The sequence below is a fragment of the Oncorhynchus tshawytscha genome, unplaced genomic scaffold (genome assembly GCF_018296145.1).
Source record: "Oncorhynchus tshawytscha isolate Ot180627B unplaced genomic scaffold, Otsh_v2.0 Un_contig_6972_pilon_pilon, whole genome shotgun sequence".
Classification (NCBI taxonomy): Eukaryota; Metazoa; Chordata; class Actinopteri; order Salmoniformes; family Salmonidae; genus Oncorhynchus; species Oncorhynchus tshawytscha.
The window spans coordinates 145,029-162,856 of record NW_024609502.1 but is presented as its reverse complement, the minus strand read 5'-3'; the positions used below and the strand labels follow the sequence as shown (position 1 = coordinate 162,856).

Here is a 17,828-nt window from a genome sequence, read left to right as displayed (position 1 = left end):
CTGCCAGTTCATCCCTTTTCCTGTTACACATTCCTTGTTATGTTTCACCTGCCTGCATAACAACATGCTATTGATTGTCTTGATCAGACCCACTATGTATTCAATCCCTGAATATCAATCAGAGGAAAATCATATTTATAATCTACACCACCAACTCATAAAAAGCAGGCCCAAATAAATATAGGATTATGTAACGCTTAACTTATTTGATGAAAATGTCATAGATTTGTATGGTCTTCTCTTCTCCATATCTGGTTAATATGTGATTTTCTTTGACTGAAAATCAGATGATTTCTATAAGAAAATAACAGGTCTTCATTGTCTTGGGACTTTATACAAAGGAACAAACTATAATAACGCACCTCTCTGTAGTAAGGTAAACCTCGACCAGTGATTGGACGTGAGGGGAGGTGGTGGAGCTCCGTGGTGACTGTGAGGGATTCTATTGGTCAGGGGTCACGGAGTGCCTCATGATAACCAGGAAATGAACCAGTAAAGGGTTAAGGAGATAGAGTTTATATAGAATAACCTGTGAACCAGAGGTTTAAAGTGGGATCCCATAACGCAGCATGCTTTTCGACAAAACAAAACCAAACAAAACATGAGGTGTGAACCAATCACATAGGAAATACATATCATGCTATGACATCAAAACCGATAGTAAATCAAATGGTTTAACCGTTTCCTCCCTGAATATTCAACTTTGTGAACTTTTTTTCTCTGTCAGTTTTGTCAATTTTTACTGTGTTTAGAATCGCATAAACATCATAATCATATCCGTTTTCTATACAATATAAATTCACTATGCTTTCTAGAGGAAGAACAATGCTGCCCAAATTCATTTTGTCTTTTTTTTTTACACACTAGGGAAATAAATGTAACTCTAAAAAGCAACTTATTATTCATGAATAATTAACATTCTCTAATCAATCATGATTAATAAAGTTTCTTATAATACAAGACTAGTAGTCACATAATGCAGGTCAAGCTTCTGTGATGGTTTGTAAATATCATAAACAATAAAACGCATCCTCACACTGAGACAAGTAGTAGGACTGAAACCATCCACGACGAGAAAGGAGAGCTGGGGAAAATGAGGAAGGAGGAAGCAGAGGATGAGGAAGATTCTACCCCATTGGCCCACAAACCCAGCCCAGTCCAGTGAGTCCAGTCCAAGCCCTCATCGGTCTCCGTGACAACGACCCCAATCTCAGCCGTCTCTGTGACAACAGGCAGTCGCAGCCCCAGTCCCGGTCTCAGTGACAGCCCTTCATACCCGACACGTAGGGTGACTCCTGCTGTCGACACAGTGTCGTCATCCCCTCCTGGTGTTCCTCAGGGCAGTCCACAAAGTCCGGCACAGGAAGCCCCGACAGGATCATCACCGACTTGTTCCAGATCATGAAGGTGGGCGCCACGGGGAGCAGGAAGCTGACCTCGAAGGTGTGCAGGTGTTGGGAGTTCATGGCGTCGTAGAAGGACAGGGAGTTGTTGTCGTAGTCCAGAAGGACTCCCAGACGTCTGAGCTGGTGGCTGGCCTCCACCAGCATCTCCTTGCCATTGTGACGCACCATGAAGTTGTTGTTACAGCGGAAAACACCCAGGAGGACGAGTTCTTTCCACTCCACTCGTTCTTAGGGGCTGACTTGTAAGCCACGCCCACAGCGTACCTGTCAGAGGGATAACAGAGCGTTAGGAAGGGGCCAGTCATTGACTGGGGTTTGGAACGTTCAGTGAAAACTATAAGTTCACACGTCTTTTGTCATTATTGTAGAGAAGAAATCAAAAGTGTAGAAAATACAACATTTTAGAATTGTTCCTATTTTGTATCGATAAAAGATTATTCCACTACTATAGTGGATATTAAATGATCAATGGAGGTAAATAAAGTGTTTCTGCTTGAATCTGTGAACAGTATTATCAAAAAGCCAACTCACCAGGTGGAGGCGCCCAGCAACACCTCCCAGTAGTGACAGCCGCTGTCCATGAAGACGGATCCCGCTGCTCCGTACGAACCCGTGCTGCTGAAACGTTCTGGAGTGTGGCTCTTCTTCAGGGAGCTCTCATCTTTCTCCATGGTCAGGCAGTCGTTGGACAGACGCAGCTTCTTGTGGGCCGTCTTCGGGTCAAGCTTAAAAGGCTGACCTGAGGTGGAGAGATTGGAGGAGAGCCGTTTAGCTTCACAGAGGTTCTCTAGGTTTAGCACACATCATCATTTGACATCAGCAGCAGAAGAAAGACAGGCGGGACAATCGGCGTCAGGTCAAGTGTCTGAGATGAACATCAAAACTAGGATATTGTGAATAATGCTGTGAGTTTTATGACAGGGAACATAACATTTACACATCTCTAACGAGACCCTTGGCCTTGGACAACCTGACATTTATCTCTGACACCTCCCGTCTCCTTCTCCTCCTCGTCTTACTGGGCTTTAATGAGCAACAATGAAGCTCCCTCCATCTCCTCCATTCTCTCTCTCCTCCCTCCCTGCCTGCCCAATAATCTCCTTTTCAGAGTGAGTGTTACTGCGGACGGATATGAGATGCTTTGGCACTGTGCTTCTGGAAGCCAATTACATGAAAAGATTCTCTGCTTTTGATCTGCTTATCGCTGCGAGCGCAGACATGTTCAAACACACACACACACACACACACACTGGCTCTGTCACACATTTCCTGGGGACTGTTGGTCTGTCTGGCTGGCTGGCTGGCTGGCTGAGGAGAGGAGGGGACTGTTGGTCTGTCTGGCTGGCTGGCTGGCTGAGGAGAGGAGGGGACTGTTGGTCTGTCTGGCTGGCTGGCTGGCTGAGGAGAGGAGGGGACTTTGTTGGTCTGTCTGGCTGGCTGGCTGGCTGAGGAGAGGAGGGGACTGTTGGTCTGGCTGGCTGGCTGGGTCTGGCTGGGAGAGGAGGGGACTGTTGGTCTGTCTGGCTGGCTGGCTGGCTGAGGAGAGGAGGGGACTGTTGGTCTGGCTGGCTGGCTGGCTGAGGAGAGGAGGGGACTGTTGGTCTGGCTGGCTGGCTGGCTGAGGAGAGGAGGGGACTGTTGGTCTGGCTGGCTGGCTGAGGAGAGGAGGGGACTGTTGGTCTGGCTGGCTGGCTGAGGAGAGGAGGGGACTGTTGGTCTGGCTGGCTGGCTGGCTGGCTGAGGAGAGGGAGGGGACTGTTGGTCTGGCTGGCTGGCTGAGGAGAGGAGGGGACTGTTGGTCTGGCTGGCTGGCTGAGGAGAGGAGGGGACTGTTGGTCTGGCTGGCTGGCTGAGGAGAGGAGGGGACTGTTGGTCTGGCTGGCTGGCTGAGGAGAGGAGGGGACTGTTGGTCTGGCTGGCTGGCTGAGGAGAGGAGGGGACTGTTGGTCTGGCTGGCTGGCTGGCTGAGGAGAGGAGGGGACTGTTGGTCTGGCTGGCTGGCTGAGGAGAGGAGGGGACTGAAGCCGCTGCACGTGACGGGTTGACAGAGGACAAACGCACACACAGGCGGGTACACTGACGCACACACACACATGTGACAATCAAGAAACCAGAAACAAGTCATCACACACACACACACACACACACACTCACAGCATCTCTCTCATTACCAGTGTATTCCTACAGGGGCCCGGGACACACACACACACACACACACACACACACACACACACACACACACACACACACACACACACACAGCATCTCTCTCATTACCAGTGTATTCCTACAGGGGCCCGGACACACACACTCACAGCATCTCTCTCATTACCAGTGTATTCCTACAGGGGCCTGGGACACACACACACACAGCATCTCTCTCATTACCAGTGAATTCCTACAGGGGCCCGGGACACAGACACTCACAGCATCTCTCATTACCAGTGAATTCCTACAGGGGCCCGGGACACAGACAGAGCCAAGGTGTCACTTAACGGCATCACCACCTTTTAAAAAGATTCCATCATTTTACCACTGAGACCAGGTGTGCAACCCAAATGTCACCCTATTCACTATATACCTTTGAACCCAATGGGCCCTGGTCAATGGGCCCTGGTCAATGGGCCCTGGTCTATGGGCCCTGGTCTATGGGCCCTGGTCAATGGGCCCTGGTCAATGGGCCCTGGTCAATGGGCCATGGTCAATGGGCCCTGGTCTATGGGCCCTGGTCAATGGGCCTGGTCTATGGGCCCTGGTCTATGGGCCTGGTCAATGTGCCCTGGTCTATGGGCCCTGGTCTATGGGCCCTGGTCAATGGACCAAGGTCAATGGGCCCTGGTCTATGGGCCCTGGTCTATGGGCCCTGGTCTATGGGCCCTGGGCTATGGGCCCTGGTCAATGGGCCCTGGTCAATGGGCCCTGGTCAATGGGCCCTGGGCTATGGGCCCTGGGCTATGGGCCCTAGTCAATGGGCCCTAGTCAATGGGCCCTGGTCTATGGGCCCTGGTCTATGGGCCCTGGGCTATGGGCCCTGGTCAATGTGCCCTGGTCTATGGGCCCTGGTCTATGGGCCCTGGTCAATGGGCCCTGGTCAATGGGCCCTGGTCTATGGGCCCTGGGCTATGGGCCCTGGGCTATGGGCCCTGGGCTATGGGCCCTGGTCTATGGGCCCTGGTCAATGGGCCCTGGTCAATGGGCCCTGGGCTATGGGCCCTGGTCAATGGGCCCTGGTCAATGGTCTAATAATTAATACAACTATTTGAGATACAGAGATGGGATTTTCTCACAACTAGGATTAGACATTTCTTCACTGATGCTCACCGTTCTCTTAGTGTCTGTGTATTGTTGAGACACTGAGGAGTCGGAATGAAACCGGAACAATGTGTTTCTGTGTCAGCTGCGTACCCGTTCTGAGTGGGGTTATGTATGTGTATCTAAAGCGCTGTGGCTATCGGAGGAAGGGAAATTATGGAAATGCATTTCAAAAGCACACACACACGTTATGAGTACAGTGTTTGGGATTATGTGCTGGAGTAAACCTGTCAGAGGCAAGGAGAGGGAGGCTTGTTGACACTATCACGCTCCCTGCTACAGGAGGGAGAGAGAGAGAGGGAGAGAGAGAGAGAGAGAGAGAGACACCTGGACTAAATGACAACTCTACCCTCGGGACACACAGACAGAGAGATGGACAGATGTCATGGAGAAGATGAAGGAGAGGTGGGATTATGTGCCTTGGCTGCAGGCTGAGGGTCAGAGAGACAAGCAGAAAGGACACTGCCCCAGAGAACAAGGTCTACCAGGCCAGGGGAAGCCCCACCTCCACCCTCCTTCTGCATCCCTCAACCCCCACCTCCCCTCTCCCCTGCATCCCTCAACCCCCACCTCCCCCTCCTTCTGCATCCCTCAACCCCCACCTCCCCCTCCTTCTGCATCCCTCAACCCCCACCTCCACCCTCCTTCTGCATCCCTCAACCCCCACCTCCACCCTCCTTCTGCATCCCTCAACCCCCACCTCCCCCTCCTTCTGCATCCCTCAACCCCCACCTCCCCCTCCTTCTGCATCCCTCAACCCCCACCTCCCCCTCCTTCTGCATCCCTCAACCCCCACCTCCACCCTACTCCTCTTCCATCGCCTCCTCCACCTCCCTATATATCCCTCCATCTCCTCCTCCTCCACCTCCCTATATATCCCTCCATCTCCTCCTCCTCCTCCATCTCCTCCTCTACCCTCCATCTCCTCCTCTTCCCTATATGTCCATCCTCCTCTTCCATCTCCTCTTCCATCTCCTCCTCTACCCTCCATCTCCTCCTCTTCCCTATATGTCCATCCTCCTCTTCCATCTCCTCCTCTACCCTCCATCTCCTCCTCTACCCTCCATCTCCTCCTCCCTATATATCCCTCCATCTCCTCCTCCATCTCCTCCTCTTCCCTATATGTCCATTCTCCTCTTCCATCTCCTCCTCTACCCTCCATCTCCTTCTCTTCCATCTCCTCCTCCCTATATATCCCTCATCTCCTCCTCCATCTCCTCCTCTACCCTCCATCTCCTCCTCCCTATATATCCCTCCATCTCCTCCTCCTCCTCCATCTCCTCCTCTACCCTCCATCTCCTCCTCTTCCCTATATGTCCATCCTCCTCTTCCATCTCCTCCTCTTCCATCTCCTCCTCTACCCTCCATCTCCTCCTCTTCCATCTCCTCCCTCCCTATATATCCCTCCATCTCCTCCTCTACCCTCCATCTCCTCCTCTACCCTCCATCTCCTCCTCTTCCCTATATGTCCATCCTCCTCTTCCATCTCCTCCTCTACCCTCCATCTCCTCCTCTTCCATCTCCTCCTCCCTATATATCCCTCCATCTCCTCCTCCTCCTCCATCTCTCCTCCTCTACCCTCCATCTCCTCCTCTTCCCTATATGTCCATCCTCCTCTTCCATCTCCTCTTCCATCTCCTCCTCTACCCTCCATCTCCTCCTCTTCCCTATATGTCCATCCTCCTCTTCCATCTCCTCTTCCATCTCCTCCTCTACCCTCCATCTCCTCCTCTTCCCTATATGTCCATCCTCCTCTTCCATCTCCTCCTCTTCCATCTCCTCCTCTACCCTCCATCTTCTCCTCTTCCATCTCCTCCTCCCTATATATCCCTCCATCTCCTCCTCTACCCTCCATCTCCTCCTCCCTATATATCCCTCCATCTCCTCCTCCTCCATCTCCTCCTCTACCCTCCATCTCCTCCTCCCTATATATCCCTCCATCTCCTCCTCTACCCTCCATCTCCTCCTCTTCCCTATATGTCCATCCTCCTCTTCCATCTCCTCCGCTTCCATCTCCTCCTCTACCCTTCATCTCCTCCTCCCTATATATCCCTCCATCTTCTCCATCCACCAGTATTATTCATGTATGAACCTTTCTTCTACTGAAAATGATGGTGAATATCCGAGCTTGTCAATGTGAAGTCAAGGCCTTTTTAAGAACAAGTGATTATATTTGTCTAATAGTCTTAAATGATTCCTGTGTAATAGTGTAGATAACAGCTTGGTGTCTTAAATGATTCCTGTGTAATAGTGTAGATAACAGCTTGGTGTCTTAAATGATTCCTGTGTAATAGTGTAGATAACAGCTTGTTCTATGTACAGTTTATCCATCCAGAGTACAGCATTTATGTTCTAATTTATTTCACAGTGTTTTTTGCAAAGTGGAGGAAGTTTTAACAACTTACTGCTGAGGTTTCAGGCTTTCACTAAAACTCATCCTGTGGTACTTAAAAGCTTCAGCGCTTCGTCTCAATGGCTGCTCGCTGTGTGCTTGAGGAGGGGGACCAAACACAAAACCAAACATCCAAAAACCAAAACCAAACACATCCAAACCAAACACATCCCAAACCAAACAAACATCCAAACCAAACACATCCAAACCAAACACATCCCAAACCAAACACATCCCAAACCAAAACACATCCAAACCAAACACATCCAAACCAAACACATCCAAACCAAACACATCCAAACCAAACACATCCAAACCAAACACATCCAAACCAAACACCATGAATGTCTGTTGATTGTTGTTGTCTTGACTCATTTTCTCTCCACCTCTACGACATGCTAGTGAAGAGCTTCTTCTGTGTAGACTAATTCCAGAGAAAAGGGGTCCAGTTGCCAGGACCACAAAATACAAATTCCATCTAGACACAGTTGCCCTAGAGCAAACAAAAAACTATACCTACAGTGCATCTGGAAAGTGTTCAGACCCCTTGACTGTTTTCACATTACTCTAAAATGGTTTAAATAAAAATGTTCCCCTCATTAATCTACACACATTACCTCAAAATGACAAAGCGAAAACAGGTTTTCAGACATAAAAAATAAAAACAGAAATAGCTTATTTACATAAGTATTCAGTCTCTTTGCTATGAGACTCAAAATTGAGCTCAGGTGCATCCTGTTTCCATTGATCATCTTTGAGATATTTCTACAACTTGGAGTCCACCTGTGGTAAATTCAATTGATTGGACATGATTTGGAAAAGCACACACCTGTCTATATAAGGTCACACAGTTGACAGTGCATGTCAGAGCAAAAACCAAGCCAGAGGTTGAACAATTGTCCGTAGAGCTCCGAGACAGGATTGTGTCGAGGCACAGATCTGGGGAAGGGAATCAAAACATTTCTGTAAAATTGAATGTCCCCAAGAACACAGTGTCCTCCATGATTCTTAAAGGGAAGACGTTTGGAACCAACTAGAGACTCTTCCTAGAGGTGGCTACCTGGCCAAACTGAGCAATCGGGGGAGAAGTGCCTTGGTCAAGGAGGTGACCATGAAACCGATGGTCATTCTGACAGAGCTCTGGAGATGGGAGAACCTTCCAGAAGGAGAACCATCTCTGCATCACTCCACCAATCAGGCCTTTATGGTAGAGTGGCCCGATGGAAGCCACTCCTTAGTAAAAGGCACATGGCAGCCTGCTTGGAGTTTGCCAAAAGGCACCTTAAGGACTCTCAAACCACGAGAAACAAGATTCTCTGGTCTGATGAAACCATGAACTCTTTGGCCTGGATGCCAAGCATCATGTCTGGAGGAACCTGGCACCATCCTTACGGTGAAGCATGGTGGTGACAGCATCATGCTTTGGGGATGTTTTTCAGAGGCAGGGACTGGGAAACTAGTCAGGATCGAGGAAAGATGAACGTAGCAAAGTATAGAGAGATCCTTGATAAAAACCTGCTCCAGAGCACTCAGGACCTCAGACTGAGGTGAAGGTTCGCCTTCCAACAAGACAACGACCCTAAGCACACAGCCAATACAACACAGGAGTGTATTGTATTCGGGACAAGTCTCTGAATGTCTTTGAGTGGCCCAGCCAGAGCCCGGACTTGAACCTGATCGAACATCTCTGGAGAGACCTGAAATTAACTGTGCAGCGATGCTCCCCATCCAACCTGACAGAGCTTGAGAGGATCTGCAGAGAAGAATGGGAGAAACTCCCCAAATACCGGTGTGCCAAACTTGTAGCGTCATACTCAAGAAGACTAAACGCTGTAATCTCTGCCAAAGGTGCTTCAACAAAGTACTGAGTAAAGGGTCTGAATACTTACGTAAATGTAATATTTCAGTTTTACCTGTTTAGTACATTTGCACAAATAAAAAAATTTGGACATTTGCTTTGTCATTATGGGGTACTGGGGTATTGTGATGTCATTATGGGGTACTGTGATGTCATTATGGGGTATTGTGATGTCATTATGGGGTATTGTGATGTCATTATGGGGTATTGTGATGTCATTATGGGGTATTGTGTGTAGATTGATGAGGAAAAAAAGCGATTTAATACATTTTAGAATAAGGTTGTAACGTAACAAAATGTGGAAAAAGTCAAGGGGTCTGAATACTTTCTGAATGCAGTGTATATGGTCATAATATGACCTTTGAAATGTCTCTAATCCCTTGGAACTTTTGTGAGTGTAATGTTTACTGTTCACTTTATATTGTTTATTTCACTTTTGTTTATTATCTATTTAACTTGCTTTGGCAATGCTAACATATGTTTTTCCATGCCAATAAAGACCTTTGAATTAAATTGAGAGAGAGAGAGAAGAAATAAAGAGAGAGAGAGAAATAAAGAGAGAGAGAGAAATAAAGAGAGAGAGAGAGAAATAAAGAGAGAGAGAGAGAGAGAGAGAGAGAGAGAGAGAGCTACCCTTTGGTGCATCTACAGGTTCTGTTGTGTTATTATGCTAGCTGGCTGATTCCAATAATGAAGAGGATAAACCTGAGAGCTAGAGGGGAGGACATGCTGCTATACAGATCTATTCATCTCTATATATCTAAAGGGAATGAATGACAGTGAGTGGGAGTGCAGTGGCTCAGTTGGTACAAGAGGAGAGGGGAGGGGTCGGGGGGAGGGAGGAGAGGAAGAGAGAGGAGGGGAGAGGAAGAGAGAGGAGGGGAGGGGACAGGAGATGAGGAAAAGAAGAGAAGAGGAAGAGAGAGGAGGAGAGGAGAGAGGAGGAGAGAAGAGGACAGGAGAGGAGGAGAAAGGAAAGGAAGAGAGAGGAGGGGGAGGGGACACGAGAGGAGGAGAGGACAGAAGGGGAGGGGACAGGAGGAGGAGGAGAGAGGAGAGAAGGGGAAAGGATATGAGAGGAGGAGAGAAGGGGAGGGGACAGGAGAGGAGGAGAGAGGAGAGAAGGAGAGAGGATAGGAGAGGAGGAGAGAAGGGAGGGGACAGGAGAGGAGGACAGAGGAGAGAAGGGGAGAGGATAGGAGAGGAGGAGAGAAGGGGGAGGGGACAGGAGAGGAGAAGAGAAGGGGAGAGGATAGGAGAGGAGGAGAGAGGAGAGAGAGGGGAGAGGATAGGAGAGGAGGAGAGAAGGGGAGGGGACAGGAGAGGAGGATAGAGGAGAGAAGGGGAGGGGACAGGAGAGGAGGAGAGAGAAGGGGATTGGATAGGAGAGGAGGAGAGAAGTGGAGGGGACAGGAGAGGAGGAGGAGAGAAGGGGATGGGACAGGAGAGAAGGAGAGAGGGAATGAATGACAGTGAGTGGGAGTGTAGTGGCTCAGTTGGTACAAGAGGAGAGGGGAGGGGTCGGGGGGGAGGGAGGGGAGGGGGAGAGGAAGGAGAGAGGAGGGAGAGGAAGAGGGAGAGAGGAGTGGAGGGGACAGGAGATGAGGAAAAAGAAGAGAAGAGGAAGAGAGAGGAGGAGAGAAGAGAGGAGGAGAGAAGAGGACAGGAGAGGAGGAGAAAGGAAAGGAAGAGAGAGGAGGGGGAGGGGACACGAGAGGAGAGAGGACAGAAGGGGAGGGGACAGGAGAGGAGGAGAGAGGAGAGAAGGGGAGAGGATAGGAGAGGAGGAGAGAAGGGGAGGGGACAGGAGAGCAGGAGAGAGGAGAGAGGAAGGGGAGAGGATAGGAGAAGAGGGGAGGGGACAGGAGAGGAGGAGAGAGAGAGAAGGAGAGAGGATAGGAGAGGAGGAGAGAAGGGGAGGGGACAGGAGAGGAGGACAGAAGGGGAGGGGACAGGAGAGGAGGAGAGAGGAGAGAGGGGGAGAGGATAGGAGAGGAGGAGAGAAGGGGAGGGGACAGGAGAGGAGGACAGAGGAGAGAAGGGGAGAGGATAGGAGAAAAGGGGAGGGGACAGGAGAGGAGAGAGAGAGAGGAGAGAAGGAGAGAGGATAGGAGAGGAGGAGAGAAGGGGAGGGGACAGGAGAGGAGGACAGAAGGGGAGGGCACAGGAGAGGAGAAGTGAAGGGGAGAGGATAGGAGAGGAGAGGAGCCGAGAAGGGGAGGGGACAGGAGAGGAGGACAGAGGAGAGAAGGGGAGAGGATAGGAGAGGAGGAGAGAAGGGGAGGGGACAGGAGAGGAGGATAGAGGAGAGAAGGGAGTGGATAGGAGAGGAGGAGAGAGGAGAGAAGGGGACAGGAGAGGAGGATAGAGGAGAGAAGGGGAGGGACAGGAGAGGAGGAGAGAGAAGAAAAGGGGAGTGGATAGGAGAGGAGGAGAGAAGGGGAGGGGACAGGAGAGGAGGAGAGAGGAGAGAAGGGGAGAGGACAGGAGAGGAGGAGAGAAGGGGGAGAGGACAGAAGAGAGGAGAGAAGGGGATGGGACAGGAGAGAAGTGGAGGGGACAGGAGAGGAGGAGAGAGAAGAGAAGGGGAGTGGATAGGAGAGGAGGAGAGAAGGGGAGGGGAGGGGACAGGAGAGGAGGAGAGAGGAGAGAGGGGGAGAGGAGAGAAGGAGAGAGAGGACAGGAGAGAAGGAGAGAGGAGAGAAGGGGAGGAGAGAGGAAAGACAGAGGACTGCATACCACAACTTGGCTGATGCTGATGCTGCGGGTGCCGGCCAGTAGGCACCATGACGGGAGAAACAGCGAGACAGTGTGTGTGTGTGTGAGCTTAGCCTAGCTGCTGGGCCCAGTGATAAACATCTGGCAGCCTACGGCTCCACCGACAGAGAATAGAGGGATGAGAGAGGGAAGGAGGGATGAGAGAGGGAAGGAGGAATGAGAAAGGGAAGACAAGCTAACTCACTGCTAGCTCCAGATACCCTGTGTTTCACCTCTAAACCTCCCCCGGGTGACTCCATAGCCTCTCTGATGCAATAATCCATTTGAATGCTGTCAGCGCCTATCCGGCTGTAACAGGGCATTTGTAAGTAATTGAAGCCCTGAGCGAGAGAGAGGCAGACAGGCAGGGCTGTAGAGGTGTGAGGAGGGAGAAATCATGACATTAGCCAATTTACCGTGTGATCAGGAGGGAGGGAGGGTGAGAGAGAAAGAGAAAGGGAGGGAGGGATAAAGAGAGAGAGAGAGAGAGAGGGAGGGAGGGATAAAGAGAGAGAGAGAGAGAGAGAGAGAGAGAGAGAGGGGAGGGAGGGATAAAGAGAGAGAGAGAGAGAGAGAGAGAGAGAGAGAGAGGGAGAGAGAGGAGAGATAGAGAGAGAGGGAGAGAGAGAGAGAGAGAGGGGAGGGAGAGAGAGAGAGAGAGGGGGAGAGAGAGAGAAGGAGGGCGAGAGGGAGGGAGGTAGGGAGGGAGGGAAGGAAGGAGGGAGGGAGGGAGGGAAAGTGAGTGATGGGTCTAATGGAGTCATTATCGCTGGTTGGGTGGCGTCGGTCCAAGTATTGCATACCAATAAAGCCTTTTCTCTCATCTATCTAGCCAGTGGCTGTTATCTAATGTCTGGAAGAACTGGTCTAATTCAGTGGTGTAAAGTACTTAAGTAAAAATACTTTAAAGTATTACTTAAGTAGTTTTGGGGGGTATCTGTACTTTACTTTAATTGGCTATTTATATTTTTGACAACTTTTACTTTTACTTCACGACATTCCTTAAGAAAATGATGTACTTTTTACTCCATACATTTTCCCTGACACCCAAAAGTACTCGTTACATTTTGTATGCTTAGCGGGACAGAAAATGGTCCAATTCATACACTTATCAAAAGAACATTCCTCGTCATCCCAAATGCCTGGTTTGCATAATGAATTTTAAATTATTTGTACTTTTAGTGTTGATACTTAAGTATATTTAAAACCAACTACTTTTAGACTTTCATTCAAGTAGTATTTTTGCTCAAGTATGAAAATTGGGTACTTTTTCCACCACTGGTCTAATTAGAGGCCGGGGGGCCAGTGTGTCTACCCAGAGAGAAAAGAGCCTCGGGCTGGGCCAAGCAACTGGGAAGGCAGGGTCTGGAGGGCCGGGAGCCTGGGGGGTATGGCACGACCACAGGACTGGGGGACTTACTGTTGGTTTTGAGGCAGACTGAAGGGATAGAGGACTGGGGGACTTACTGTTGGTTTTGAGGCAGACTGAAGGGATAGAGGACTGGGGGACTTATTGTTGGTTTTGATGAAGGGATAGAGGACTGGGGGACTTACTGTTGGTTTTGAGGCGGGCTGGGTCGCTGTTGCGGCTGCCTGCCTGGTTGATTGCCTTGACAAAGAAGACATAACGTGTTCCACTCTGCAGGCCGTGCACCGTGTAGTGGTTCTGCTTGATGTTGGGGACAATCATCCAACTGTCCACACTGTTATACAGACCTGGAGAGAGATACAGACTGTTATAGAGACCTAGAGATACAGACTGTTATAGAGACCTAGAGATACAGACTGTTATAGAGACCTAGAGATACAGACTGTTATAGAGACCTAGAGATACAGAATGTTATAGAGACCTAGAGATACAGACTGTTATAGAGACCTAGAGATACAGACTGTTATAGAGACCTGGAGATACAGACTGTTATAGAGACCAGGAGATACAGACCTGACAAGTTAACAAGGCTGACTTATTCACACTCCCTGTTCCAACATCAAGTCTGACTTATTCACACTCCCTGTTCCAAAACCAAGTCTGACTTATAACACAACATCACTATGTGACTTATAACACAACATCACTATGTGACTTATAACACAACATCACTATGTGACTTATAAAACAACATCACTATGTGACTTATAACACAACATCACTATGTGACTTATAACACAACTTCACTATGTGACTTATAACACAACATCACTATGTGACTTATGACACAACATCACTATGTGACTTATAACACAACATCACTATGTGACTTATAACACAACATCACTATGTGACTTATAACACAACATCACTATGTGACTTATAACACAACATCACTATGTGACTTATAACACAACATCACTAAGTGACTTATAACACAACATCACTAAGTGACTTATAACACAACATCACTATGTGACTTACGACACAACATCACTATGTGACTTATAACACAACATCACTATGTGACTTATGACACAACATCACTATGTGACTTATAACACAACATCACTATGTGACTTATGACACAACATCACTATGTGACTTATAACACAACATCACTATGTGACTTATAACACAACATCACTATGTGACTTATAACACAACATCACTATGTGACTTACGACACAACATCACTATGTGACTTATAACACAACATCACTATGTGACTTATAACACAACATCACTATGTGACTTATAACACAACATCACTATGTGACTTATAACACAACATCACTATGTGACTTATGACACAACATCACTATGTGACTTATAACACAACATCACTATGTGACTTATAACACAACATCACTATGTGACTTATGACACAACATCACTATGTGACTTATGACACAACATCACTATGTGACTTATGACACAACACCACTATGTGACTTATAACACAACATCACTATGTGACTTATGACACAACATCACTATGTGACTTATAACACAACATCACTATGTGACTTATAACACAACATGCTCGTATCACCAACACGCAATCTTATGATCAGCATGATGCACATTCAAACTACAGCATCATAATCTTTAACAATACTTGGGACAGAGAAATGCACATTCCAAAATAAGTAGTGGTTAGTAAAGACGTAATTGTAATTTCTAAAACATATCCTTGTAAAAAACAAAGTCTCCTAAATAGATAAATACAGGGTCCTGTGGGCCTGTAAACTCGAACGACAATACTGTTCTTTCCAAAATATCCACTATTTTTTTTCTTCTCCCAGTCTCCAAAGTATTGTCATTATGCTTGAAAACCAGAAGAGCTTTCAGCCTATACGACGTGTCCCTTTAGACAGGGACAAGACGTGAATTATTGAAGGGAGCTGGAACCAAGAGCATGTTTAAGTAATAACACAGGTTCAGGCCTCCCGAGTGGCGCCGTGGTCTAAGACACTGCATCCCAGTGCTAGCTGTTAGCCACTAGAGATTCTGGGTTCAAGTCCAAGTTCTGTTGCAGCTGGAGACCCATGGGGCGGCGCACAATTAGCCCTGCGTAGTCCGGGTTAGGGAGGGTTTGGCCGGCAGGGATGTCCTTGTCCCATCGAGCACTAGTGGCTCCTGTGGCGTGCCGGGCGCAGTGCACGGTGACACGGTCGCCAGGTGTACAGTGTTGGTTCATAGAACGAGCATGGGAAACTACAAACACACTGTCCTGATAACTACAATATACTGCTATACTACAAACACACTGTCCTGATAACTACAATATACTGCTATACTGCAAACACACTGTCCTGAAAACTACAATATACTGCTATACTACAAACACACTGTCCTGATAACTACAATATACTGCTATACTACAAACACACTATCCTGATAACTACAATATACTGCTATACTACAAACACACTGTCCTGATAACTACAATATACCGCTATACTACAAACACACTGTCCTGATAACTACAATATACTGCTATACTACAAACACACTGTCCTGATAACTACAATGTACTGCTACACTACAAACACACTGTCCTGATAACACAATATACTGCTATACTACAAACACACTGTTCTGATAACTACAATATACTGCTATACTACAAACACACTGTCCTGATAACTACAATATACTGCTATACTACAAACACACTGTCCTGATAACTACAATATACCGCTATACTACAAACACACTGACCTGAAAACTACAATATACTGCTATACTGCAAACACACTGTCCTGATAACTACAATATACCGCTATACTACAAACACACTGTCCTGATAACTACAATATACTGCTATACTACAAACACACTGTCCTGATAACTACAATATACTGCTATACTACAAACACACTGTCCTGATAACTACAATATACTGCTATACTACAAACACACTGTCCTGATAACTACAATATACTGCTATACTACAAACACACTGTCCTGATAACTACAATATACTGCTATACTACAAACACACTGTCTTGATAACTACAATATACTGCTATACTGCAAACATACTGTCCTGATAACTACAATATACTGCTATACTACAAACACACTGTCCTGATAACTACAATATACTGCTATACTGCAAACATACTGTCCTGATAACTACAATATACTGCTATACTACAAACACACTGTCCTGATAACTACAATATACTGCTATACTGCAAACACACTGTCCTGATAACACAATATACTGCTATACTACAAACACACTGTCCTGATAACTACAATATACCGCTATACTATAAACACACTGTCCTGATAACACAATATACTGCTATACTACAAACACACTATCCTGATAACTACAATATACTGCTATACTACAAACACACTGTCCTGATAACTACAATATACTGCTATACTACAAACACACTGTCCTGATAACACAATATACTGCTATACTACAAACACACTGTCCTGATAACTACAATATACCGCTATACTATAAACACACTGTCCTGATAACACAATATACTGCTATACTACAAACACACTATCCTGATAACTACAATATACTGCTATACTACAAACACACTGTCCTGATAACTACAATATACTGCTATACTACAAACACACTGTCCTGATAACTACAATATACTGCTATACTACAAACACACTGTCCTGATAACTACAATATACTGCAAACATACTGTCCTGATAACACAATATACTGCTATACTACAAACACACTGTCCTGATAACACAATATACTGCTATACTACAAACACACTATCCTGATAACTACAATATACTGCTATACTACAAACACACTGTCCTGATAACTACAATATACCACTATACTACAAACACACTGTCCTGATAACTACAATGTACTGCTACACTACAAACACACTGTCCTGATAACACAATATACTGCTATACTACAAACACACTGTTCTGATAACTACAATATACTGCTATACTACAAACACACTGTCCTGATAACTACAATATACCGCTATACTACAAACACACTGACCTGATAACTACAATATACTGCTATACTGCAAACACACTGTCCTGATAACTACAATATACCGCTATACTACAAACACACTGTCCTGATAACTACAATATACTGCTATACTACAAACACACTGTCCTGATAACTACAATATACTGCTATACTACAAACACACTGTCCTGATAACTACAATATACTGCTATACTACAAACACACTGTCCTGATAACTACAATATACTGCTATACTACAAACACACTGTCCTGATAACTACAATATAGTGCTATACTACAAACATACTGTCATGATAACTACAATATACTGCTATACTACAAACATACTGTCCTGATAACTACAATATACTGCTATACTACAAACACACTGTCCTGATAACTACAATATACTGCTATACTACAAACACACTGTCCTGATAACTACAATATACTGCTATACTACAAACATACTGTCCTGATAACTACAATATACTGCTATACTACAAACACACTGTCCTGATAACACAATATACTGCTATACTACAAACATACTGTCCTGATAACTACAATATACTGCTATACTACAAACACACTGTCCTGATAACTACAATATACTGCTATACTACAAACACACTGTCCTGATAACTACAATATACCGATATACTACAAACACA

General features: G+C 46.7%; 1 pseudogene; it reads right to left on the bottom strand.

The window, feature by feature from the left end:
* Positions 1–1,240: 1,240 nt before the first annotated feature.
* Positions 1,241–17,828, bottom strand: part of LOC121844978 — a 120,239-nt pseudogene continuing 103,651 nt past the window's right edge.